The 27921-nt window shown below is 53.9% G+C and overlaps 4 non-coding genes across 4 annotated transcripts; 1 reads left to right on the top strand and 3 right to left on the bottom strand.

Moving 5' to 3' along the window:
• Positions 1 to 2679: 2679 nt before the first annotated feature.
• On the top strand, positions 2680 to 2752 carry TRNAC-ACA. Its single transcript has one exon. It is a non-coding gene; the product is annotated as a tRNA-Cys (tRNA).
• A 19834-nt stretch (positions 2753 to 22586) lies between these two features.
• Positions 22587 to 22658, bottom strand: TRNAQ-CUG. The gene has a single exon. It is a non-coding gene; the product is annotated as a tRNA-Gln (tRNA).
• Positions 22659 to 26009: 3351 nt separating this feature from the next.
• Positions 26010 to 26082, bottom strand: TRNAF-GAA. Its single transcript has one exon. It is a non-coding gene; the product is annotated as a tRNA-Phe (tRNA).
• Positions 26083 to 27307: 1225 nt separating this feature from the next.
• On the bottom strand, positions 27308 to 27389 carry TRNAS-UGA. The gene has a single exon. It is a non-coding gene; the product is annotated as a tRNA-Ser (tRNA).
• Positions 27390 to 27921: the final 532 nt, after the last annotated feature.

Here is a 27921-nt window from a genome sequence, read left to right on the forward strand (position 1 = left end):
GATCAGACTGAACAGGTTTCAGACCTCAAGGAGGCTCTTACCTTCTAAACAGGGACAGCTGTTTTCTATTAAAATCAGGAAAAGGGAAGGAGAAAACTCGAAAGAGGTTCCTCCTGGCACTCACGTACGTGAACCCGAATACTCTCTCAGTCCTCAAAGAGAGACCTGGAGAAGGAGACTTGCTGAAGCAAAGCCACAGGGGTCTCTGAGGTTTCCCTGGCCCCTCGCCCCTCTCCTGCCTGGCTGATGTCAGCATCTCTCTGTGAGGTCACCACCTCCCCACCACCTTTGACCAATAGTCTTAGGTCCTGCAAAAGGCCTTTGTGATGTCACTGCCACACCCCTCCCTTGCTGTGCTAATGTCCTGCCCCTGGCCAGGCACTTTGGAGGTTTGAGCTACTCCCTGTGGATCACCCCACTCAAGGAGTGTTCGTTCTAGGAAGCAAGCCGGTAGTTTTGGATCATCTGAACATTTTGTCACCTCACTGTTTAGCAGATCATTTATGAATATGTTGACTAGTACTGGCCCCAGTACAGACACCACTAGTTATCTGTTTCCATCCTGAAAACTGACCATTTATTTCTACCCTTTGTTTCCTATCTTTTAACCAGTTATTGATCCACGTGAAGACCTTCCGGAGGTGCAAGTAAGCCGGTATGTTCTGGTATGGGGTACCGGCAAGAGCCGGTACGCTGTGCCAACCCGGCCCGGCTTCCCAGGCTGGTGATTTAAAGGGCCCAGGGCTCCCTGCAGCGGCCGGAGCCCCGGGCCCTTTAAATCGCCTTCTGAGCCCCCCTGCCGGAGCCCTGGGGAGCAAATCACTGCCGTGGATGCTGCTCTCTCCCGCTGTGTGAACACAGAGCAGGGGCGGCAGAAGCTTCCTTACAGTGGGGGGAGGGGCACCATTGTCTGAACTGTGGCACCCCCATGACACCCGTTCCTGAAGGACCCCCACCACGTCTCCCCCCGAGGCCACACCCACAGACGCCTCTTCCCCAAGACTGCACCCTTCCCCCCCCATCATTTGTCCTAACACCCAGTAAAGAGTGGTGGGGCCATGGCCCTCTAAACCCCCTGTTCCAGCACCCCTGACACAGAGCTAAGCAGGCAGCAGTGTGTGCGTGTGTGTGACAGAGAGTGCTGTGCTGAGCTGAGCCAGGGAGAGAAGGGGGGCTGATGTCGGAGCTGCCCCCTGCCTCAGGACTGTTTGCTTCCAGCAGCTGTCTGAACTTAGAGACAGTGTGTGACACACTCACTCTTCCACAACGCACACACTGTCCCCCCCCACCACACACACACGCTCTCTACCCCACCACATTGCAGTTGAAAAGCAGCTGGCAATCTAGTAGGATGCCCATGGAACAATGGGATAGAAAAACCTGCATCGTGTGATGCTGTTCCAGCCCGTGAGGCATTGCAAACCCTTCCCAAAGCACCCTGCAGCCAGCTGCACCATGGGATAGCTACCCACAGTGCACTGCTCTCTGTGGCGATCCAAGAGATGCTAGCATGGGTGTGCTCTAGTGACACAGGGGCATAGGGCAGACATGCAACAGCTGTTCAATTAAAACACTTTAATTTAAGCCACATTATTCTTTCATGTAGATATAACTGAAGAGTGAGACAAGACCCAGCTCCATTGAAACCAAAGAACCACAACTTCCTGTATAGTTGGCAGGATTTGAACCTGTACAGGGAGACTCCCCTGGAGCATGAGGAGAGTGTGTTTGTGGCTAATGACGTTGCTGTAGCTTGTTGTCCATTTCCTGCCTTGATCATTCAGACAGTCCCTTTCCCGTCATATCCCCAGCACATTAGTGATTGCGATAGCAGGGGGCAGGTTTTCTCTGGGGCACTGAGCTTTGCCAGGGGGTTGGTGGCTCCTTTCTTTCCTCACCCTGGAGTCAACTCAGCTTTTTATTCCATCCTTGATGTTTCAAGGAATAACAACAGATGACCAAAGAAAGATGTGGGCAGGGCGGGTCTCAGGGGAGGGGTCAGAGAGGTGGGGGCGATGGGCAGGGAGTCTCAGGGGAGGGGGCAGAGAGGGGTGGGCAGCAGGCAGACCTTGGGGCAGGGGGTGGAGAGGCACGAGGAGGCCCTGGGGGAGGAGAGGAGCGAGTGACCAGCAGGTCTCAGCCAAAGAGCAGGGGTGGGAAGTGGCCAAATGGGAGTGAGGGCGGAGCACAGGTGGGGCCTCGGAGGCAGGAGAACGAGGGAAGGGGGTGGAGTGGGGGGGCAGCACCACGGTCTGGGCAGGGGCCGCCCACAGGATTCAGGGTGCCTGGGGCAAAACAATTTCAAGGGGCCCCTTCCATAAAAAAAGTTGCAATACTATAGAATCCTGTATTCTCCTGGGGGCCCTGCAGGCTACATTGGTTCCTGTCCATTCAGGAGGTTATTTCCCACCTATTCATAAATAATGAAGCTGCTCTAAGCGGAGGGGAGAGAGCTGTCCTGTCCGTGCAGTTAACCCATCTCCCCGAGAGGTGGTAGCTATGTCACTGGGGGAAGCTATGTTGGTGTGTGTACAAGCTGTGGTGTCTACATGTGTATATAAAGTTTAATCAAACCTCATTTTAAAACCCCTATGGTCTGGGAATAGAAAAGGAGCTCTCTGAGGCAGAGCCCGTCCTTCAAAATCCTTAAGATCACAGACTTGCCTATTCAACTGTCAGGGGGGTTATAGCTCAGTAGTAGAGTGTTTGACTACAGATCAAGTAGCCCTTGGTTCAAATCCAAGTGCCCCCTTTCAAGCCTCTTCCTTTAGTAAAAATAATTCCATGTCCACTATGTTCAGGAGATTCACTAAATAGGGATTTCTGAAATGAATGGACGCACTCAATGTTTTCCTGTGCAAATGCATAAAAACCTAGCAAACATGTCCCCAGCTGAAATCAGTTCCAATCCTCTAAGTGTCCAGTGACCGTGGACTCTGACTATGGGATAGTGTTGACGGCCGGTTCCTCGGCGATGTTCGCGGGCGGGGAAGATGAAGAAGGGTTTGTGGAGGACGAGGCAGGCGACAGCGATTATAACGCTGGTTTCCCCGACAGCCAGGATCTCTTCATCACCCTCACAAAGATCCCCTACCAACCCTCCCCGGCCGTTAACCCAGACCCTGAATCAGGGGAAGGATCAGTCGGTAAGTGCTTTAAACAGGTAAACTTTTATTATTAATGGAACAGGAATCTGAACTATGTGAAAAGGAGGTCTATATATATGGGGATAGAACAGAAATCCTCCTGGGAGATCTCCACAAAGCTCTCCTGGAGGTAATCGAAAAGCCTCCGCAGGAGGTTCCTGGGGAAAGCTGCCTTATTGGGTGCTCCGTGGTAGCACACTTTTCCGCGCCAAGCTTTCAGGAGGTGTTCAGGGAGCATTGCCTCCCCGAGCATGGCTGCATAGGCCCCTGGTTTGTGCTGGCTTTCATGCAGCATGTGCTCTCTATCTCCTTCAGTGACTGTCCTCAGGGTGATCTCGCTCGGAGACTCCTGCATCTAATAGGGGAATTACTGTAATGTTACGCCTGATCCAAAGTATTTTTAAAAAATCTCCAGACAGATGGCGTAGCAGAGACTCAGCACGCTGCTGCGTGACAAGCATAACGGAAAGCCAAAGAATCAAATGGACGCTCATGGAGGGAGGGGGGACTGAGGACGCAAGCTATCCCACAGTTCCTGCAGTCTCCGAAAAGCATTTGCATTCTTGGCTGATCTCCCAATACCTGTGCGGTCAAACACATTGTCCGCGGCAGTTCAGGGCATAGCTCGTCAATGTACCCCCCTCCCCCACCCCCAGAAGGAAAAGGAAAAAAAATCATCTCTTGACTCTTTTAAATGTCACCCTATGTGTACTGAATGCTGCTGGTAGACGCGATGCTGCGGCACTGTACTGTAGCATTTTCCCCCCCTGCCTCATGGGTGGCTGATGGTGCAATATGACTGATATCTGTTGTCATCATCATCAGCCTTGCTGTAGCTGGTGTAGTGCAATATGACTGGTACCCATCCTCATCATCAGCCCATAAGTAGATGGCCTGCTAACAGTCTTCATCATAGCAACAGGGGGCTGAGTTCCATCAGCCCCCGCCCTTCATGTGTAAAGAAAAGATTCTGTACTGCCTGGCCTGTCATAGCAGCAGGATGCTGTTTTCCTCTCCCCCACACTGCTTAATGTCTTGTCTAGATAATCATAGCAGCTGGAGGCTGCCTTCCCCTCATTTCATTTCAGTAACAAGTCACTGTTTCTTATTCCTGCATTCTTTATTACTTCAGCACACAAATCAGAGGACACTGCAACGGTAGCCCGGGAAGGCTGGGGGAGGAGGGAAGCAACAGGTGGGGTTGTTGCAGGAGCACCCCCTGTGAATACCATGCAGCTCATCATTCCTGCATAATCTGACATGGAGCGGCTGTGCTCTCTGGATCTGTACTACACTAGCCCCATATTCTATGCAGGAATTATTCTATTTTTAGATACCATAAAGGAGAGATTAACTGGGAGAGTCAGTCCCAGTTTTGTCTTTTGCACCCCCAGCTGATCTCAGCCAGGGGCACCTATGACAGCAGCAGAAGGTATAATGCAATATGACTGGTAACCATCATCACCTTGCCAATTTACAATAGCATGGTAGATGGTACAATACGGCTCATAACCATCTCTGCTGTCATGCAAAAGCAAATGAATGCCGCTGTGTAGCGCTGCTGAATCGCCTCTGTCCGCGGCATCTAATACACATATGGTGACAGTGACAAAAGGCAAAACAGGCTCCATGGTTGCCACGCTATGGCATCTGCCAGGGTAATCCAGGGAAAACGGGCTCGAAATGATTGTCTGCCGTTGCTTTCCCAGAGGAAGGAATGAGTGACTACATGTACCCAGAACCACCCGCGACAATGAAATTTGCACCATCAGGCACTGGGATCTCAACCCGGAATTCCAAGGGTCGGGGGACACTGCGATGGGGTGGAACAGGGGCAGAGTTTATGCTTTCCGGACAGGGCCGGCTTTAGGAAGTGCGGGGCCCAATTGGAACAGTTTTGACGGGGCTCCGGCAGGGATGACTAAAAAAAAAAAACAACACAAAAAAAAAACAACCCTTTCATTTCTTCCATGTATTATTTACTTTCCATGACTATATACATAATAACAAAATTATATATTACTTACATTACATCATATATTATAAATATCAATATTTATTGTACACCTCACCTATGTTTTTAAAACTTTATCTTCCTTGCTTTTTGTCTGACAAAATCTTTCAGTAAATTGCCTAACTCTAAGCTCTTCATTACTTCGCATTCAATTGACATGATTGCCAAATTGTTTAATTGGTCTTCCTGCATTGTTGATCGCAGATATGTTTTAATTAGATTTAGCTTCGAGAAACTCCTCTCTCCGAGGCTACAGTTACTGGAATAGTCAGGAAGATTCAAATTGCTATAAACAAATTTGGGAATCCTGTTGATCGGTTATTATATGCAAGAAATTGAAGGATTTTTAGGGGGTTTCTACAATCAGATGAAATAATTGGCTTTAATGCTTCCAGTTCTTCACAAAGCATGTAGCCATTTATGTCAACTGATTTTACAGTTGAAACTTGTTCGTTTTCCTGCACTAGTTTCACATCTGTCAATGCAAGTTCCAGATCTGCAGCAGCTTTTCGTATGGTGTCCTTGGGAAGATTTTTGAATTTGCATAAAAATCCAAATAAACTCTCATGCTTTTGTAACTGTTCAAACCTTGGTTCAAGTGACTGTAAAGCTTTGTCTAACACTTGATTGAAGCACTGCACTCTGTAAGCTTCTTTTGGATCAGAAAAAGGCTCGTCTGCAGACTCGTACTCAAACTGTTTTTTTCGTTTGCGCAAACGTTTAGTCTGGAATACTGGAGTCACAGCTAGATCTTTGGCAAGTTCATTGACACCAGTTAACACTTCTTGAAAACCCTTCTCTCTGTACATTTTTAACCAGTTACAAAGCTTTTCAAATGAAGAAATTCCTGCAGAAATATCCATTGTATCACTCTGCAGCTCTTTGCTCACAAAATTCACTTGAAAAAGTAAATCATGCCAGAAAACTAGCGAAACCAAAAATTTATAATCCTTTATTTGAAAAGCCAGCAATTCAGCTTCATTTTTTGCTTGAGAATCATCAGTTGTTTCTTCTACCTCTACAAGTGCATCATAAAACTCCCCTGCTTGGTACCGCAGAGCTTTGACACTTTGCATTCTACATTCCCATCGTGTTTCGCAAAGAGGCTTTACTGAAAGGCCAGTAACATGTTTTCTAAAAATAGTCCATCTTTTAGTAGATGCAGAAAAAAGGACGTAAATACGCTGCAAGGCTCCAAAGAAACTCATCGCATCTGGACATGTTTTGGCCATGTCTCCCAAAATGAGATTATAGTTGTGACATGCACATGGTGTAAAAAAAGCTCTTGGGTTTGTTTTCAAAAGTCGTGCTTGTACACCTGATATGTTTCCCTTCATATTTGCACCGTTGTCATAGCCTTGCCCACGGATATTTGCAACGTCCAATCCCAGGTCTTTGAGTTCACTTAAAAGGATATTGTACAAATATTCACCTGTGCTGCTTTCTACTACTATGAACTTAATGAAATGTTCATATACTCCTGCTGGAATACTTGGTGATACACCATCAGCCACATATCTAATTGTCAATGACATTTGTTCTTGGTGACTAATGTCAGAAGTGCAGTCGAGTATAATAGTAAAATATTTAGCAGCCTTAATTCGAGCTATTATTTCACATTTAACAGCATTCCCTACAATGCTAATAAGTTCATTTTGAATGTTTTTTCCTAAATAATGGTCATGTATTTCTTCGTTCTTGATTCTTCGTAAATGTTCCTGTATCACTGGGTCAAACTTTCCCAGTAATTCAATAACTCCAAGAAAATTTCCATTGTGTGATGTTCCCAGCCGTTCATCAGACCCACGAAATGATAAGTTTCGTTCTGCTAGCAACTGAACAACAGCAACTAGTCTCTCAAAAACTTGATACCAGAGTTTTGCTTCTTTGTCAATAAGTTTTTGTTGTATTGAGTCAATGGTTTTTTCAGCAGATAACCTTTGCTGAAGGTCGCAGCAACTAAGCATAGCTTGTAAATGTCCTTTTGAGTTTTCGTGCTCGGAGAATCTTGTATGAATATTAGACCAGTCATTAAAACCATTAGATGCTAATGAACTTGTCACATTATTGCACAAAATCTTACAGTAATAACAAAAGATCTTGTCAGCTGACACTGAGTATATCACCCATGGACGAGGTACAATTTCACCATTTGAAAGTTTCCTTTTGCAGTGAAACTTTGAAAAGTGTTTCCCAATCTTATTTTTAGGGAAATCTTCTACAATAATTTTAGGTGGCCCTTGTTTTACTAAATACTCCCTGATACGCTGGCTAATGTATTCTGGCCAAGTTGCAGGATCATCAGATATTTCCATCTGGTCAGCAGAGTTGAAGTTGCCTTTCTGCTCTGGATCTAAACCACTCACATCTTTATTATCAGAAAAGCATTCTTGACCCTCAGTACCTTCAGCATCAGTTACAGCCCTTTTTGTAGTCTTCTCTTCACTGTGACTGGCTTGAGTGTCTTCTTCAGACTGATTTGGCTCTTCAAATTCTTTGTCACTGCTGTCGTTCTCTGTCTGTGTTGTATGTTCTACTGGAGAATTTTCAACCATATCTGCGTCTTCACTGAGCTCTTCTGGCTCAACAGTAGAATCAGGTCTGCTAAAATACTTGCTTAAAGCATCCTTTTGCTTCTGTCTTTCAACTGCCTTTGCCTTGTATATGGCTTTTTTCTTACTTCCACTTGGGTACTTTCTACCAATATCTCTTGATCTCTTGCCCATATTGATAGAAGTCACCACATTCTAAAGGAATATTAATTATAGATTTTCACTTTCATATTAGGAAAATAATTTATGTTTTGATAGTTGTACAACTGATTTTATTCAATAATGTCTATTTTATGCCCCCTGCTTCCCCCCAGCACCGCCCGGCCCCGTGGAAACACTGCCCCCCCAGCGCCGCCCACCCCGCAGAAACAAATCCTCCTTCCTCAGCACCACCCCGCTGAAACAGCTGTGGGCCAAAGAGGAAGGTTTGAGGGGGAGGGGGAAGAAACGGCACACATAGGCAAAAAGAAGTATTCCATTCTATGCATCTGAAGAAGTGGGCTGTAGCCCATGAAAGCTTATGTTGAAATAAATGTGTTAGTCTTTAAGGTGCCACAATTACTCCTGTTCTTTTTGCAGATACAGACATAGGCGGCAGGTTTGTATAATTTTTGGTGGGGCCCAAAATGGTGGTGCCCCCCCGCTCCCGCCCTGTAAGCCGATATAAAATGAAGCTACAACGCGTCAGTGCCACAAGATTACAAGGGTCAATTAAAAGTGGAAAGTCAGAAGCAGCACTTGCCTACTTCAATATACAGTATTATATTTTGTTGCATCTGTTGTGATGAAGTGGGAATGTTCTTAATATTTTCTCTGAATACTGTGTGGGTGCCTCAGTTTCCCCTGCAAGATGCCAACTGAAGGTGTTGGGGACAAAGAGATCAGGTGGCCTCCTTGTCCAGAAGAGAGACAGAGGCCAGAGGAGGGAGTGTCAGTTTGGAGCTGGCTGGGGAAATTGGGAGAGACCCAGAACTTGGTTCTGGGCTCCCCACCCCCCAAGATGGACCTGACAGAGGGTTCTGTTTTCTGTACCAACAAGCTCTGTTTAAACTGTGTTCCCGTCATCTAATAAACCTTCTGTTTTACTGTCTGGCTGAGAGTCACATCTGACTGCAGAGTTGGGGTGCAGCGACCTCTGGTTGCCCCAGGACCAGCCTGGGCAGACTCACTTTGGAAAGTGCATGACGTGGAAGGGCATGCTGAATGCTCCGAGGTCAGACCCAGGAAGGTGTAAGCTTCTTGCCCTGGAGACAGTACGCTCCGAGAGAGGAGGCTCCCCCAGAGTCCTGACTGGCTTTGTATGGAGATGTTCCAAAGCATCACAGCATTCCCTTCCACACCGTGCACTTCCCAGAAGTCCGCACAGGCACTGACACTCCCTCCTCCGGCCTTTGTCTCTTTTCCAGGCATTAGGAGGCCACCTGATCTCTCTGTTCTCCAACACCTTCAGTTGGCACCTTGCAGGGGAAACTGATTTGGGAGAAATGAAGTAAAAGCTGCCCAAACCGAGCTTGAGCACTCCTGAATTTTGAGGTGTTCAAATCTGGAAGGCAGGTGCTGGGGGTGGGAGAGGGCTGTGGGCTCCATGGGGAAGCATGGCAGCAACTGTCTGGAGCTGCATGGAGCCAGATACGCTGGTCTGAGTGGCACAGTAAGCGGTTTGGGGGTTGGAGAAGAGGTAGGGAGTTCCGGGGGGCAGTGAAGGGACAAGGAGCAGGGGGAGTTGGATGGGGCAGAGGTTCGAAGGGGCAGTCAGGGGACAGGCAGCAATTGGATAGGCATGGGAGTCTAAGAGGTTTATCAGGGGACAGGTAGGGGGTGCGGTCCTGGGGGGGGAAGTTGGGTGGGGTCTCAGGAGGGGGCAGTTGGGGACAAGGAGAAGGGAGGCTTAGATAGGGGCTGAGGTCCCAAGGGGCAGTTAGGGGCAGGGGTCTCGGGAGGGGGTAATCGGGGAACAAGGACCAGTGGGGCTTAGATAGGGGGTGGAGGTTCTGGGGGGCAGTTGGGGCAGGGGTCTGGGGAGGGGGCAATCAGCGGACAGAGGCTGGGATTCAAAGGGCTCTGGGCTGCTGGCAGCCGCGGGGATCCCAGAGCCCTTTAACTCCCAGCCCCGGCTGGGAGTCAGAGGACTCTGGGCTGCCTGCAACCGCAGGGAGCCCAGAGCCTTTTAAATCCCAGCCGGGGCCGGGAATCAGAGGGCTCTGGGCTGCCCGCTGCGGCGGGGAGCCCAGAACCCTTTAAATCTCAGCCGCTGCTGGGATTTAAAGGGATCAGGGCTGCCTGCAACCGCGGGGAGCGCAGAGCCTTTTAAATCCCAGCCGCGGCCGGGAATCAGAGGGCTCTGGGCTGCCCGCTGCGGCGGGGAGCCCAGAGCCCTTAAAAACTCAGCCGCGGCAGGGATTTAAAGGGCTCTGGGCTGCCTGCAACCGCGGGGAGCGCAGAGCCTTTTAAATCCCAGCCGCGGCCGGGAATCAGAGGGCTCTGGCTGCCTGCTGCGGCGGGCAGCCCAGAGCCTTTTAAATCCCAGCCGCGGCCGGGAATCAGAGGGCTCTGGGCTGCCTGCAACCGCGGGGAGCCCAGAGCCCTTTAAATCCCAGCCGCGGCCGGGAATCAGAGGGCTCTGGGCTGTCTGGTGCGGCGGGCAGCCCAGAGCCTTTTAAATCCCAGCCGCGGCCGGGAATCAGAGGGCTCTGGGCTGCCTGCAACCGCGGGGAGCCCAGAGCCTTTTAAATCCCAGCCGCGGCTGGGAATCAGAGGGCTCTGGGCTCCCCGCCGCGGCGGGCAGCCCAGAGCCTTTTAAATCTCAGCCGCGGCTGGGATTTAAAGGGCTCTGGGCTGCCTGCAACCGCGGGGAGCCCAGAGCCTTTTAAATCCCAGCCGCAGCCGGGAATCAGAGGGCTCTGGGCTTCCCGCTGCGGCGGGCAGCCCAGAGCCCTTTAAATCCCAGCCGTGGCCGGGAATCAGAGGGCTCTGGGCTGCCTGCAACCGCGGGGAGCCCAGAGCCTTTTAAATCCCAGCCGCGGCCGGGAATCAGAGGGCTCTGGGCTCCCCGCCGCGGCGGGCAGCCCAGAGCCCTCTGATTCTCTGCCCCGGCTGGGATTTAAAAGGCTCTGGGCTGCCGGCAGCTCACAGCAGGGGAGAAACCTAGCTCCAAATATTGCTGGAGCAGAGCCCCTGTCTGTGAATATTCCTGGGGCTAAAGCCCCAGGAGCCCATATAAGTCGGCGCCCATGGATACAGAGTAACATGGCTGCTACTCTGAAACCTGGCACACATAGGGTGACCAGATCACAGCAGTAAAATAGGACTCGCCCCCTCCCCACTCAGCCCCACCATCACACACCTCTTCACCCCCTAGTCCCCCACTGACTTGCTGCATCCCTCCTAGTCAGTCCCCCACCCACCACTCGCCACCTTTCACTTTCTCCCTCCCCTGCCAGAAACCCCCATGCCTGCCCCTAGAACCCCTGCTGGCTCAGTGCTCGCCTCTTTGCCCACCTGCCGCTTGCCCCCCCACTTGCCCCCAACTTGCTGCTTCACGCCCTCCCCCCAAGTATATAGCCTCATTCAAAGACCCAGGGGTCACTATATTACTGCACACAGCAGTCAATCAATGCAGTTGTAGATAAATCTCTGCATTATGCATTTTTGTATAACTTTTACATGACTTTGTATTGAACCTTAGTAATATGTTATAGCGGGCCCCTAAGGTAGCATAACTAAGGTAAAAGAAAAATGTCTTTTTGCTAGAAGTAGAATAAGATGTTCTCTCCACTTTGTAATCAATTGCCCCATTGACTGAATGAGGCGTGAATGAGGAAGGTGTGGAAGGCAGCACCTCCAGACAGCTGCAAATCTTGGAGAGGGGCTGGGAGCCAGACCAAGGAGCTTTGCCCAGGCTGAGTGGGATGGAGTTTGGGTGCTGGGTGCAGGCTCCGGGCTGGGGCATGGGGTGGGGTGCAGGAAGGGTGGAGGGATGCAGGCTCTGGGAGGGAGTGCGGAGGGGTGGGTGCAGGCTTTGGGACAGAGTTTGGGGGCTGGAGGGTGGTGTTGGGGGGAAGGGACTGCCATGTGGCTTCCTTCCTCTCCTGATGCCCCTCACCATAGCCTCAGTGGGGGATGGAGCTGCCCCTTGCCCAGTGTTTGCAGGAGTGGTGGTTGGGGGGAAACCCAGGCAAACTCTGGTTTTACTCTTTCGTTGATGGGTCACTTAAACCCCTTACAAACTCCTTCCTGCCTCTCTCACTCCCCTTTTCTACTGGGCTTGTTTGATCTTTTCAGTAAAGCCAGATGAAAACCACAAACCCCAGTGAGAGCAACAGGCTGGAAGACTAGACTGAACCCACCACCCAGCCTAGTCCATCCCAGAGCCCAGGACTGAGGGCAAATGTCCCCCCACCCCCAGGCCACCTGCTTCCACTCCTGGCCTCTCCCAGCGCTGCCAATGATTCTGTGTGGCTGCATCGGGTGAGATTTCAAGCGGACCCCTCAACCCCCCGTTAAATTCACCCCTGTTTTGCGACCACTCTGCACCAAGAGCACCTACCTTCCCTGCCCTAGAGCTGCTGGATGGCTAGAAAGCTGAGCTGGGCATTTGATTGATCTAGAATATTATCATGCCCCCCCCAAACCTTAATATCCACAAAGCTTGGGGGGGGCTATTCCCCCCCCAAGCCGGTCTATTTCATTGTTGCAGGGCAAACAAAGGAGCCATAGTTTAATGGAAATATTCAGCCCCTACAGAGATCTTGCAGCAGGAAAAGCAGAGTTGATGGGAAGGGAACAGGTTTGGATAGGAGCCCCTGTCCTCCTCCTTTGCAAATAATTTGAAGAGGGGAATTTGATCACTCAGTGCCTCAGTTTCCCCTCTTGCGGGGAGGGGGGGAGATAAAAGTCTCAGCCTGCCCTGTTGCAGACCTTTCGCATTCTCCTCTCTTGATGTATTTGATTTCCCCCTCCAAACCTCCCTCTCTCTCACCTGGAGTTCACAGCACTAAGTACCGGCTCGGGGCTTTTTTCCTGGGTTACAGGATCCCAAGACTTTAGTTTTGAAACAGACACAGGCAGGCACCAACTCACCCTCAAACACCAACACCACGAAAACAACCCAATATTACAACCCTGCGGGGAATCACAGGGTCAAACACTCACGGCTGGAAGCCCCAGCAGCTGCTCAGGTGAGTGAGGTCCACGGCAGAGATTCCTGTCTCCCGCAGACCAGAAGCTCCCTCGGCGTCTCCTCCAGGTGAGTGCTGGGGGAGGGGAAGGGAGAGGGGAAGGAAGACACATCTGCCTTCTCCCCCCCACACCCTCCTCCTCATGACCTGCAAGTACAGCCAGGGCGGCCTCTGCCGGCCAGCATCTGTCGTTGCCTAGCAATAGCTGCTGCTTCCGGGAGACGCAGAGTTTGCTTCCGGGAGAGACGCTGCCGGTGCGGGGGGGCCCCTTCAGGCGCGGGGCCCAATTCGGGGGAATCGGGCAAATCGGCCTAAGGCCGGCCCTGTTTCCGGATTGCCTGCAGCAGGAGTGCGCACGAGATAGGTGCTGTGCATGCTCTTGTTCACAGACACAGACTAGACTGTGTTCATTGTTCGCAAAAATGTATCTTTGCAAGGAATTCACTCCCTTTTTCCCATCACACAGCTTCGACTGTCTCCAGACCTGCCACAGCATCCCCCTCACAGAGGCTGGCAAAGATTAGGCGGCGAAAGAAAAAGACACGGGATGAGATGTTTGCTGAACTTATGGGCTGCTCCCGAGCCGAGGCGGCCCAGCAGACCCAGTGGAGGGAGACCCTCTCTCTGTACCAGCGCTCACACAGCAAACGGGATTAGAGGTGGCGTGAGGAAGACAAGCAGGCAACTCAAACGCTGCTTGGACTAAATGAGGGAGCAAACGGACACGCTCCGGCGCCTTGTGCATGTTCTGCAGGACCGCAGGCAGGAGGACAGAGCCCCCCCGCAGTGTATCTGCAACCGCCCTCCCCCGCCACAAAGTCCTATACCCCCCCTCACCCAAAATAACCAGAAAGAGGGGCGCCAGGGGGTGTTAAAACTGTCACTGCACCCCAGCAGAGTGCTCAAGTACCCAAAAGCTCTCATACCCTAAATTTTGAGAAGTCCTTCCCTTCCAGACTCACCCAAGCCCCAATCCCAGTTTCATCCCCTAACTGTCTAGTTAATTATTAAAAATACTTTGCTGTTAATTACTGTTTCCGTCATGTTTTTTCACAGAAGACTGTGTTTGAAGGGGGGGGGAAGGGGGTTGGTAATTGCATAGGACGGTCACCTTTACCAGGGTACAGACACGGGGGCAGGATAAGCAGCAGGTCACACACACAGTGCAGTCAGTAGGCACCCTGGTCGGTATGGGAGGTGGTTTCCAGGTTCTGTGTGGGTGGGGGGGACGTGACTTTGTAGCGGGGGAGGGCGGTTACAGATCTTATGCAGCGGTCCTTGTCCTGCACCGCAGAGTCACGCAGCAGAGGAATCTGTATCCGTCCTCCTCCGCCACAAGGTCACATAGCCCCCGCACACAGAATCCCAAAAAGGAGGGATGGCAGGCTCCGTTGAAACAACCAGTCCGGCACTGCGGACCGCTCTAGGAGCAGGAGCCTGTCATTCCTCGAGTTCAGAGGCAGTCTTTACATCACCGCACACCCTACCCAGCACAGTCTGCGTCCCAGTTTCAACCCTTTAACGCAAAGTCATTAATAAAGAAACCTTTGTTAAGTAACAATGGAACATGTATTTTATTTTTACACGTGTGTTGGAAGTGGGGGAAACGGGGTGAACGGGGTATGTAACTGCAGAGGATAGTCAACAGTAACCGGGTAAAGAAACAGGGGCAGGTTCAGCTTCTCTGTAAAGAAACTGAACAGTCACAGGTCACGCTGCTCACTGGTACTTGAAGAGTTCCTTGTCGCCGTCCAAGGCGCCTGTATAGGGCTTCATGAGCCAGGGCATTAGCGGGTAGGCTGGGTCCCCGAGGATCACTATAGGCATCTGCACATCCCCAACAGTTATTTTGTGGTCCGGGAAGAAACTACCTTCCTGCAGGTGTCTAAACAGACCACAGTTCATGAAAACACGCGCGTCATGAACCTTGCCTGGCCACCCGACGTTGATGTTGGTAAAACGTCCCCTATGCTCCACCAATGCTTGCAGCACCATTGAAAAGTAGCCCGATTTCTCAGCAGCTGACTGTGGAAGAGGTGGACGATAAGGTGCGAGGAGGTGAAAACGGCCATAACTGCAGCAGGCTCCATGCTCGCAGTGCTGTGGTGTCCGCGCTGTCACTGACCAGAAATGTGCACGAACAGATTGCCCGCAGGCACTTTTGGGGAGGGAGGGAGGGCGTGATTGACGGTTCAATGATGACAGTTACCCAAAACCACCCTTGACACATTTTTCCCCCAGCAGGCAATGGGGGCTTTACCCAGCATTCCAATGGGCAGCGGGGACTGCGGGAACTGTGGGATAGCTTCCCACAGTGCACTGCTTCCAAAGTCGACGCTGGCCCCGTTAGTGTGGAATCACAAAGTCGAATTAGTGTCCTTAGTGTGGATACACAACTTCGACTTCGTAAGGTTGATTCCACAATTTCGAATTAAGTTGAATCGAACTACTCTTGTAGTGTAGACATACCCTGAGAAGCAGGATGGGGCCTGTATGATAAAGTCCAGGCAACATTCCCCTCTCATCCCAACCCTGGTATGTCACCAGTAGCTGCTGTCCCTGGGTAGCAGCCAAGGATGTTTCCCACCACTCAGGAGACCCAGTCAGCTTCAGGCGTCTCCTCTCTCCCTTCTTGGAGTCAAGTTCATGTTTTTGCCAGGAGTTAAAGCAGCCCAAACCCCCAGAGTCTGGATCAATGTCACAAGTTCCCCGTGTCTCCATGGAAGAGAATTTATTAAATCCCAGGTGAGTGGGGTTAAATCAGTTCTCAGCCTGAATCCTTTGCTCTTAATCCTGAGGATATTGTCCCACCATGGAGCCATTTCCCGCCTCTCTTTCCTAGGGAAGCACAATTTTCTTTGCACAGACACAGGAGCAGCAAGATCTTTCTTTGTCCCTTGTACAAAGCAGGGGGCCAAATTCCATGGAAACAATGGATAAGCAGGGGGCCCTGGGCACATCCAGCCCTGGCCGTGAGATGTTCCCTCCCCTCTTTCTTTATGCCCCTGTTGTTATTTCATGGATTGTCTGGGATGGGGGAAAAGCTGAGTTCACTCCAGGTGGAGGGGGAAAGAACCGTGAACGTCTCAGGCCCCAACCCCCGCTACCAGGATCACTGAGGTGCTGGGAATCTGCATGGGAAAGGGACTGTGTGAATTGTCAAGGTGGGGAATGAATAACAATCTACAACTAGATCCACCTCATTAATCACCAACACAGGCTAATCCTGCTGCAGATAGAAGGGAAACTGGGAGTGATTCTTTGCTGTTCAGCCATGGAAACAGTGACCCAATTGCACCGCAGTGAATGTGCTGGGGAAAGCTGGACTTCACAGGCAGGTGGAAAGAGCAGATCCTAGAAACACCTGGAGCTCCCCACAGCACTGTTGCTACCAGGGTCAGGTGCTGAGCGACTCACAGTCCCCCCCCCCACACATTACCTTCCAGCAGGGGGTGGCAGCACCCCCCACCCAATGCCGGGGAGAGGGCTGAGTGTATCTCTGCCCCCTGAGTCCAGGGCACCCACACATCGAATCTGGCCCTGCTGAAAAGTGACCCTAAGAACCAGCAGCCTCCAGGACAGCAGATTTGGCCCTCAGAGAAGGGAATGTGTCCCCCATGCTGCTCTTAGGCCACTGGATGCTCTGGTAATAGGACAGCTCTGAATGCAGTCTGCAGCACATTTAAGGATGTAGCTCAATAGTGCACATGCTTTGCATGTATGTGACCTTGGGTTCAATCCCCACCATCTCCAGGTTCTTTTTTTTCACCCTGCTGCTTTGCTCATGCCCGGAGGGGATGTGGCCCACCAGTCTCCCTGCACCAGTTTCAATCCTGCTCAGTGAGGGGCAAGTGCCAATTGCATGGAAGGTCGGGGGCGGTTTCTGTTCCTAAATCACCTCGGTACATGTAAGATTCCCACCCGCTGTGCTGCCTGGGACAAGGGTAGATGAGAAGGGCCAATCCTCCATCACTGGAGGGAAAGGTCCCATCTGCACAGACTGAGAGGCAAGGAAACAGAGGGGCAGTCAGTGCTCAGAGAGGAGAGAGGTCAGTGATTTACACCCACTAGGGGACACTGTCTTTCTGAGGCAAGTGCAGCTTGCTTGGGATGGTGCTGACGAGTCTGTTCTATGTTGCCTGGTGCTGGGCACAATCCCCAGCCACGCCGCACAGCGCACCCCGACAGGTGGCAGGGGGCCAAGCAGACGATCCAGCACGAGGGGGAGAGGATGTGTGGCTGGGGGGAGGAAAAGCCTTGGGTTGCACTGGGGGAGTGCAGAGCAGGGGTGACACCCCAGAAACCTGCAGCAAAGGGATGGACAGGTGGGGTGGGTGGATAGAAGAGGCAGCAGGACTAAAATCTAAAAGGGGAGTGTGGGGTCTAGTGGTCAGAGCGGGGGCGGGGCAGGGGTTGGTGGTCAGAATTCCTGGGTTCTATCTCCAGCTCTGGGAGGGGAGTGGGGTCCAGTGGTTAGAGTGTGTGTCAGGGGAGCCAGGACTCCTGGGTTCTCTCCCTGGCTCTGACTCTCTTGTGCAATCCCTGGGCAGTTACCCAACTTGCCAGCGTGTGGGAGCGAGGGGCTGGAGTGACCCGGCCTAGAGTCCTGTGCTCTCTCTTTGTTACCCAACCCAGGGCAGGATGGGGGATGGCCTGGGAAACCTGGTAAGAAAGGCGCTTCTGGTGGGTTTGTGTGTGGGTCAAGCTGCCCCCTCCTGGATAGACCCCTCTAGGTCAGAACCAGTCTCAGCCCGGGTCAGACCCTGGGAGCCCAGCCCCCTCTGTCGCCACGGCCATGTCTATTGGTCTCCTGGAAAGGTCCATTCTCATTGGTAGCTGTCCAGTGGCAGTGAGTTCCACAGGCCTCGGCACACGCTGTGTGGGGCAGGAGGTCCTTGTGTTGGGAGCAGTGGGAGTGAACTATGTGCGGTTGTGTCTCTGAGCACAATTGTGAATATTCTGGTTTGTGTGTGATTATGAGTGTGGCTGGGGGTGTGATTGTTTCTCTCTTTGGGGGTTGGGCTAGCATGCCCCTCTGGGTGTGTTGTGTGTGTGTGTTCTTGGGATTGTGCGTCAATGTGTGTGTGTCACTTGCTGCAGGATACAAAATCCTGCAAAGCCGCCGCCACCGCCGCCACACACACACACACAGACACACACGCACGCACGCACGCACGCACGCACGCACACACACACAGAACCCCCCGAAATTACCCTGGGACCAGCATGATCTGCCTCCGCCCTGCCCTGCTCCGCATGTATTCGGAGTGAGTCAGTTTCCCTGTCCCAGCATGTGTCCTGCCCTGTGTCTCTTCTCCTCCCCAGCTCCCTCCAAACCAGCCCATTTCCCTGCACCCAGTGCTGGGTTTCTGCCAACCCCCCTTCTCCCCTCCTGCCCCCAATATCTCCCTGCCCCTACAGGTCTATAGGGCTGGATCCCTCCCTCCCCCCTTCTCCCCTCATTTCCTGCCTCTGGGGATCTCTGGAGATGGGTCTCTCCTCTGCCATCCCCTCTCCTGCCCCCCCATATCCTGCTGCCTCTAGAGGTCTATGGGGCTGGGTCTCTCCTCCCTCCATCTCCTCCCCTGCCCCCCAATATCCCTCTGTGGCTCCGTGGGGCTGGGGCTCTCTCCCTGCCCCTGTGCTCCCCCCTGCACAGCATGTCCTGGGAGTGACTCAGATTCCCTGGACCAACATTTCACACACCCCCACCCCACATGTCTCTTCTCTCCCCCAGCTCCCTGCACCCCAGGCTGGGTCTCTGCCAACCCCAGGGTGCTGTGTGGGGTTTCTCTGTAACTATGACTGGGCTTGTTGGCAGTGCAACTAGATCCCCCCTTCTCTGGACGGGGAGGGTGGGCCTTCTACTGTCTGCCTGGGGGAGGGGGAGGTCACAGCCCATGGTTGGGGGGGTTTGAATCATGTTTCTGAAGTGGGAGAGCAACTTCCCCGGCTCCCACTCACTCTCCACTAGGGGGCTGGGCTGGGATCTCTAGGGAGGGGAGCACAGGAAAAAACAGTCTCCCCTATGGAACCCAGGCATCCTGGCTCCCAGTCCTCCTGCTCTAGACCCCCTCCACTCCCAGAGCCAGGGATAGAACCCAGGGGTCCTGGTGCCCAGCTGCCTCCCTGGTCTGACCACTAGACCCCACTCCCCTCCCAGGGTGGTGCAAGGGTCACTGGGTCTGTGTTTCAGCTCTGCTAAGGGCCTTGACTGATTTTCCCAAAGTGCTTCCTTCTGAATCCAGCACATCTGCCCCCCACCTCCGCCTGGTCGCTGCCACCCCCGTGTGGGGGCACCAGCACTGTGCCGGGTCGTGATGGGAAATTGTCCAAGCTGGCCCAGGAGAGACGTGTGTGTCCCTGCTGCCCCCTGCTGGTGGGACTGAGCCACACTCTGTGTGTGTGTGTGTGTGTGTGTGTGTGTGTGTGTGTGTGGTGGCTTTGCAGGATTTTGTATCCTGCAGCAAGTCACACACACACACACACACACACACACACATTGATGCACAAAGGGACTCACACAATCCCAAGAACATTCACACACAACACACCCAGCGGGGCATGCTAGCCCAACCCCCAAAGAGAGAAACAATCACACCCCCAGCCACACTCACAATCACACACACACACCAGAATATTCGCAACTGTGCTCAGATACACAACCACACACAGTTCACTCCCACTGCTCCCAACACAAGGACCTCCTGCCCCACACAGCGTGTGCCGAGGCCTGTGGAACTCACTGCCACTGGACAGCTACCAATGAGAATGGACCTTTCCAGGAGACCAATAGACTTGGCGGTGGCGACAGAGGGGGCTGGGCTCCCAGGGTCTGACCCAGGCTGAGACTGGTTCTGACCTAGAGGGGTCTATCCAGCCGGGGGCAGCGTGACCCACACATAAACCCACCAGAAGCGCCTTTCTTAGCAGGTCTCCCAGGCCATCCCCCACCCTGCCCCGCGTTGGGTAACAAAGGGGCAGCACAGGACTCTGGGCCGTGTTGCAACCCAGCCCCAGCCCCTCGCTCCCACATGTTAGCTGCACAAATCCAGCCAACCTCAACACACACACTTGCATAGTCACAAACACAACCCTCACAGCTGTAATAACACCCCTCCCAGAAAACCCTTGCAGAAAACCACACATACACAAACACATGCAGAAATCCATCCCTCCATCCATCTTACCCCCCACCCCAACACACCCACCATCCCCATTCTGTGCACACACCTTGGGTCACTGTGACACTGAATACTTCAGTTGGATGGGGGGCCCAGCACCATGGCTATTCCCTGCCCCCCAGGGCTCACAGGGGGCAGATTGGGGGGACAGGGGGCACGATCTAGTGCCAGCCAAGGGGGGATCAGAGGTGGAGATGGGGCCGTGGTTTCTGTACCACCCGGTTCCTGGCACAGGCTCCTTCTAGGATTTGCATTTCTTGGTAGTTTTCACCCCATCACCACTTCCTGCCCAGCCCCCTCCTGCTGTGCAAGATGGTTCGGGGGGGATGGGAAGAACCCAGGAGTCCTGGCTCCCAGTCCCACCTGTGCTAAGCTACGAGACTCCACTCTAACCCCAGTGCTGGGACTGGAACCTAGGAGTCCTGACACCCATCTTCCTTTCCTCTAACCACTAGACCCCACTCCTGCCCTTTTGGGGAGCCAGGACTCCTGGGTTCTGTCCCCAACTCTGGGAGCAGAGTGGGGTCTAGTGGTTAGAGCAGGAGGAGCCAGGACTCCTGGGTTCTACTCTCAGTGCTGCTATGTGACACTGGGCCTGTTTCTCCTCCCACTTTTTGGGTATGGAGCCTGTAAACTCTCTGGGGCATGGCCTGTCTCTCGCTGTGTCTGGGCAGCACCTGGCCCAACGGGGCCTGATCTCAGCTGGGGCAGGGACTGTCTCTGTCTCTGTGCAGCCCCCGGCACAAGCGGGGTTTGATTGTGCCCCGGTCTCTGTAGGTGCTGCTGTTGTTCAGATAAATAATCATGGTACTAGAAGGCGTGGCAGTGTGTGAGTGCACCAGCATTTCCGTGCAAGGGCTAAATGTGATTCTTATCTCCGTGACCTCCCGTGCACCCTTTCTCCCCCCCCAGCTCCCCGATTCTCCGCCCTGAGCCCCTTGTGCCACTGCTGAAAGCCACCCAGCCCTAGCGCCAAAAGAAGATGTGTGTGTGTGTGGGGGGGGAAGCTTTGCAAAAATCAGTCACACCAATAGGACACCCAGCAGTTTGTGACATCACTTCCCAAAATTAGATGTGTGCAGACACGCACGCACACACACACGCACACACACGCTCAAACAGCCCCCTTTGCCAATGCACCACCTCATCTCGTCCAGGGAGGTCTAGGCGGGAAGCTCCATGTGGGAGCGGTGATGGACGGCACCATCAAGGTAGGTTCTGGAGATGGTCCTCCAGGTGTGGGCGTCTCGGCTCCAACTGGCACTGGGCTCACGCTGGGCTGCGTTCACTTCCTCTCTCTGGTGTGCGCCCCGGCTCCACAAACGCCCCCGCCCCCTGCTCTTTCCTTCTGGTTCAAAAAATATCCTCTTCCTTCGCCCCAGAGAGAGACACCCACGGTGCTGCTCAGCACACGCCTTCTCCCCACTTTCCCCCCCATTCCCAGGAGCGTGCAGGAAGGGAGTCATGATTGGGGAGAGCCCGTGTCCCGAGGGGAGGGTATGGGGGGGGCTTGCCCCCTCCATGGAGCATGGGGGTGCCAGTAGGCACCTATGGATGGTCAACCCAAGCAGGGCCAGGACGGAAATGGGAGGCCTGTGCCCCCAACTTGGAGAATCTGGGGTGCAACCTTACTTAACGGGTCAGTCTCTCCTTTCTCTGACTGTCCCATTCCAGCTTCAACTAGCGCTTGTGGTTCATTCGTTCTTTTTCATTCCTTTCCTTCTCTAGCTTGTATGTTCTTGCTTTCTTTTTCCCCTCTACCTTTCACGCTCTTCCTTTCTTTCCTTCTTTTTCTAATGGTTTTTTCTCTCCCTTTATTTCTTTCTCTGCCTTTCACGTTCTTTTCGCTCTCTCTCTTGGTGATTATTTTTTTCACTCGCTCTTTTTCCTCGCTCCTTCCGAGCCAAGCGGGTTCTCCTCGCACACAGATTTTGGCAGGTTTTCCTCCTGATCAGCAAGTGGATTAAGCACGTCTTCAGTGGGGGTTTGGCATAGCAGGGAGCAGGCTGGCCGGGTGTCTTTGTGGCAGTCTGCTGGCCATACATAGGCATGGTCCTGCCCTCCTCTGGCCCTGACCTCAGTTGCTCTGTAGCTTTGAAGCCTTCCCTTGGAGCTGTCAGCACCAGCCGCCTCTGCTCTAGGTGCCCAGAGGAGGAGAGGTGTGTGGGGCTCCAGCCTGGGACTCTGCCTCCCTCCTGCCTAGCCCTGACTATGAAGCCTGGCCCTGGCACTCCTTCCTTCAAGTGCCTGGTGGACAAGAGGTAACGTGGCTGCAAGCAAAATGTCCAAACTTGTGGGTCTTATGTGAATCAGCAAGAATCCCAACCACCTGGTCAAACCACAGGCATCAGGGTAACAAGTTCTGAAGCCCCAACCAATTTTGGCCATCATAACCCAAGACGTAGCTCCTGTGGGCAAGTCACCCAGCAGGAGGGGAAAGACTGGCTGTGGCACAGCTGGAGACAGGGAAGTTGAGTACTGTGAGCTCCAGGGCTTTACCACAAGGCAGTACAAGGTCCCACTGAGATTTGAACTCAGATTGCAGGATTCAGAGTCCTGAGTGCTGCCCGTTACACCATGGGACCAGCTTGTGCTGCTGTCTCTGCACATCGGTGACCCGCATGGGGCCGGCTTGTGTAAGGGACTGTTGGCCCCTTACTAAAACTTAGTGGGGGGTTTGGTTGGCTAGTTCCCAGCACCAATAGAAGGGGGAAGGGCCAATGGGAAATCAGGCCCCTGAGACTGACAGTCCCCAGGGGCAATGGGGAGAGGCCAAAGCTCCAAGTTAGCCGCACTGACAGGCCAGGCAGTGTAATGAGGGAGTCACCAGGCCAGGGGGTCCCATCCTCCGTGGGAGCTGGAACTGCCTAGGCCAGAGTGGGGCGGAGCTAAGGAGAGAGCAGGAGCCCGAGAAGAGCCGGGGAGCAGAGCTGCACCAGCCAGGGAGAACCAGAGCAGATCTGTGCTGGGAGCCGAGCCGCAGCAGCACGAGCCGTAGAAGCTGCCCAGGGAGCAGATCTGTGCTGGGAGAAGAGCTGCAGCAAGCGGAGCCAGAGGAGCAGCCCAGGGAGCTGGAGGCAGAGCCGCAGCAGCACTGGGGCTGGAGGTGGCTGCAGTGAGCAGCGTGGGAGAGCGAGGGGGACCCTGGGCAGAAGGCCCAGTGCAAGGAGATGCCACTCGTCAAGAGATCTTGCAGGCCAGACTTTTGGGGGTGGGGGGATCATATCCCCTACATGGGGGCTGACACTGGGAACAAGGGCCTGTCAGCTAGAGCACGTGGCCACTGCCAGAGAAAGTGTCCAGCCCGTGGTGTCCCTGCAGCACAGCCAGGGCCTGGGGAGGAGGCCTGGGACATGTGAGGGAGAGACTGTGACCTGCCCTGACCCTCCGCTGGTTGTGATCTCCCTGCGCCACAGAACAGGGTGACGTGTTTTCCTTTCCCATCTTTCCTTGTGTTTTACATTGATTGCTGGGTAATAAATGGTGTTTGCTTGAAGCACATGCATTGAGGAGTGGGTCAGGGAAGTGCCCAGAGTGGGGACACTGTAGCCCTGTTCAAGTGAGCATGACAAGATTGGGGGTCATCAAATCCCCCAGGATTCCTGGGCCCAGCCTTGTTGGGGTTACGAGGTCTCTGCCACACAGGAGAGTAGAAAGAGCGTCCTTGGGGTCAGGCAGCCTCTGGGTAAGGGGGTGGGGACTCAGATCCTTTCTCCAGCCAATTGAACCAGGGTCCTGTAGAAACCAGGGAAGTTCCCCACCATAGCCAGACCTGAACCCCCTGTACACTTGTGCTCTGTCCTCATTGCTTCTCTGTCTCTCTTCCCCTCATCTCTGCTGCTTCCCCTCTGAGCTTTCTCAGCACCTGGCCCCACAGCACTTCCTGCCAGCCAGACACTGCCTGTTCTAGGCCTGCTCCTGTGGATGTGGCCTCTCTCCTGATTCCTGAGGAATGGAACCTTTCCAGGAAATGGCCACAGCTTCTGGGAATCCACATGTGGCTGGTGGGCAGCACCAGGAATCATTTGGCTCCTGGCACACAAGGCAGCTTAAAAGCTGAGCAGCCAAACAGGGGCTTGAACCCTGGACTCTCAGATTAAGAGCCTGATGCTTTACCAACTGAGCTACCTGCATTTATTGAGAGCAGCTTCACCGTTCAGCACAAGAGTGAGCAGGCAGGCAAAAGAGAGGCAAAAAAAGTCCCCAGAACCCCTCCTCTTTTTCTGCACTGCCACTGCCTGTCAGCAGGATTCCTCCTCCTCCTCCCTCCTGTGCCTCAGTGTGACTAAATCTCCGCACCTAGACAGCCGGTCCGTCCACTGCACCCCAATACCCCATGCCTGAGCCTCCCTGTCAAAACCCTGCACCTGGCCCCATAGAATTAAGTCTCACGTGTTGCTGGGAACTCGACTTCTTGTGCCCAGAGAGTCTCGGCTCCCCTCAGCAGATGACCTGAGACATACAATGTCGCTTTTTCCAAAGAAGTGCTTGGAGGGTTTTTTTCTCATTTTACCATGTGGCCTAATGGATAAGGTGTCTGACTGTGGATCAGAGGACTGAGGGTTCAAGTCCCTTGGTGGTTGTGTTTCTGCAGTTTTACTGTTGTGCTGAAAGTCCTGCTCCCTTCAGGGCTGGAACCTGTTCTTGGCTGCTCAGGCCAATGCTCTGGCTTCAGCTACAGCCCCGGGAAGGAGGTGGGGGATGGGCATAACAAAGGTGCTTCCAGTCTCACCTTTGCCATTCCTGACTTGCCAAAGAAAATGGGCGGCTGCCTGGGCTAGAGTGTGGAGCAGTTTCCCTCTTCCAAGTGTGCGCCTGTCCCTGTGCTGGAGGGTACTTGCTACACAGCGTCTTCGGAGCCTGGGTGTTTCTCTGCTTCTCACCAGCTGGGGAAAAGCCTCTTGGGGTAAAATCTCCTGCCCCCAGGGCCGGCTCCAGGCACCAGCATTCCAAGCTGGTGCTTGGGGCGGCAATCTGCAAGGGGCGGCAGTCCCTGTTTTGCCCCCAAGCAGCGCCGAATTGTTGCCACAGGCGGGGGAGGGGGCAGTCCCTGTGCCCTTAGGGCGGCAGGCGCATTTCCGCGGCGGCGGCAATTCGGCAGCAGCAGCAGCTTCTATGTTTAGCTGTCCGGGGCGGCTTCAGCTAAACACAGAAGCTGCTGCCGAATTGCCGCCGCCGCGGAAACGCGCCTGCCGCCCTAAGGGCACACAGGACTGCCCCACCCCCCCACCCGCGGCGGCAATTCGGTGCGCTGCTTGGGGCGGCGAAAACTGTAGAGCCGGCCCTGCCTGCCCCATTGCAAAAGTGAGCATGGAGAGTGGGACCAGTCAGAGGCCCCACCACAGAGGCTGGCCCTGCTTTGCTACCATCTTGTTACCTTGGCCACAGAGCATCAGCAGCTGCCCCGCATGCTGGTGACCTTCAGTGGGTGTTTGGCATGGCAGGGAGCAGCCTGGCTGGGTGTTTTTGTGCCTGTCTGAAGGCCACACATAGGCATGGTCCTGCCCTTCTCTGGCCCTGACCTCAGTTGCTCTGTGGCTTTTAAGCCTTCCCTTGGAGCTGTCAGCACCAGCTGCCTCTGCTCTAGGTGCCCAGAGGAGGAGAGGTGTTGCTGGGTCACTTTTACAGATGCCCCTTCCCTGGTACTGCCATTGCTCAGCTGCACAGAGGAGCTTCCATCCCCAATCGCTGCCTGTCACTGCCCAGCAGCCCTCTGGCACCATTTCTGAGGACTGCTCTGCCTTACTCTCTTCCTGCCATGTTGGGAAAGACAGCTCCCATCTCTCCTTGTTAAAGGTCAGGTGGGCCAACTAAGGGCAGAAGCCCATTCTATGTTTTCCTACTGCAGAGCCCAAGCTCAGGGACTCACCTTGGGTGCAGGCACTGCTGTGCTCCCAGAAAACAAGCCACCCCTGTACAAAAAGGATGACAGGGCCTGCCAAAGCCTGGGATTGAACCAGGGACCTTTAGATCTTCAGTCTAATGCTCTCCCAACTGAGCTACTTTGGCAGATGCAGGGTAGTGTTTTGGCCTGTTGCATCTCTGTCTGGGATGTTTTTGTCAGCAGTTGCACACAAAAAGGACAGGAAAACGAACGGCTGCTCCACACCCCCACCGGAGGAACCCGATGCCCTTAGCTGTGGGGAGTAAGAAGTGGCTGTTGGCTGACAGGGCCTGTCCCCAAGGAGCTGGAACAGCAGCTGCTGCCTCCCCCTGGGCTCCAGGCTGTGGGAAATGCTCATTGCCTGGCTGCATGGGCGGCTGCTGCTCCGTGCTCTGGAGAGCATCTGTATTGCTCTGTCCACCCCCCGTCTTCACTGAGCCAGTCTGGTAAGGTCCCAAGTGCCCCCTCCGGCCTGGCAGCTGAGAGTCTGTGCAGACATCAGCCCCCCTGCCAGCCCCACAGGCAGCAGCAGCGCCAGCCCCCCAGCACCACAGGGGCACTCAATGCACTTCCTGTGGGGAAATGGCTCCTTGGCGCCCAGCTGCTAGAGTGAGAGCCAGGAGAGAGCAGTGTCTGGCTCACCGTGGGGGAGAGAAGAGACCTGGTGAGGGCGGATCTCCCTCAGCCTCCCCCGCAATGCTGGTCACTTCTATTGTCACTGTGAGAGTCAGTGCTTCCCTTCAGGGCCGGCCCAGAACAACTCCCCCCGTTTCCTCCCCAGGCCCTGCCCCCACTCCCCCCCTTCCTCCAAGCCCCCTCCCCTGTCCCATCTCTTCCCACCCTGCACCTTTCTGCCCCATTCCTCTCCCTCCCCCACCTCTTCCTCTCCCTGCTCCTCCCCCTCCCCGCCCAGCGCCTCCTGCACCCCACTGAACAGCTGAGCACTGGCAGGTGGGAGGCGCTGAAGGGGAAGAGGAGGAGCTTGTCAGCAAGGCCTGTAGTGGGGGGCGGGGGAACTGGCTGCCAGTGGGCGCTGAGCACCTATTTTTCCTCTGTTGGTTCTGCAGCCCCGTAGCTCCCATGGAGTCGCTGACTTGGCTCCTTTCGCACTCTAGAGAGAGGAGCAGAACCAGGGCTATGGCTGATCTATGGGGCACCAGGTGAGTGGCAGAGGCTTCAGGCGCTGAGAGTTTGCCTGACCCCTCAGGGACACAGTGTGAGGGGGTGTCCCAGGGATCTCTATGAAAGGAGCAGAACAGGATTTCCGTGGGGTGGGGAGAGAATTGAGAGTGTCTCAGGGGGTTGTACAGAGGTGTTGCCCGGGTGAGAGACTGGCTAAAACACAGGCCTCGCTGTGAGCAGGATTCAAACCTGCACAGGGGAACCCTAATGGATTTCAACTCCAACGTCTTAACCACTCGGCCATCACAGCTGTGAGCACAAAACTGCCCCAATGCCAGAGAAACTGGTAAAGAATCCCAATGGCCAGGTGTGAAGTCATCTGAACTACAGAATTCTCTCAGTGCAGCCAGAAAAGGAGGCTTTCAAAACTCTGGTACCAATTGGCAGTGGGACTGCCCCTGTGAAGAGCTGCTGCAGCCCCACCAGGGGGAGCCGGTCTATCTTTATGCAGCCCCCCCACCATTCCTCAGGACAAGGGTTGTGCTCAAAGATCTGTGCCCCGTGTTTTTACCTCTGTGTGAAGCGTGCAGTGCAAATAACCCTCAGCGCATCAGGTCAGTTCCAGGCTCCACTTCCACCGACTCAGGCAAGATGGTGCAGAGGAGCCCCTGGGTGGCTGTGGGCCTGGGGAGGATGGCTTTTGATTTTTTGGCCTGACCGCTACGGGCAGCAAGGCCAAAAGTCAGATGGCCGGCTCTCCTTTCTCAGCCTTGGCTTCTCCCTCTTTCAAGTAGGGATAATAATGATCCGCTCCTACCTAGCTCAAGGTGGGTGGAGGATGG

Source organism: Mauremys mutica, unplaced genomic scaffold (genome assembly GCF_020497125.1).
Source record: "Mauremys mutica isolate MM-2020 ecotype Southern unplaced genomic scaffold, ASM2049712v1 000543F_np12_subseq_1:225212_obj, whole genome shotgun sequence".
In the NCBI taxonomy this organism is placed as follows: domain Eukaryota; kingdom Metazoa; phylum Chordata; order Testudines; family Geoemydidae; genus Mauremys; species Mauremys mutica.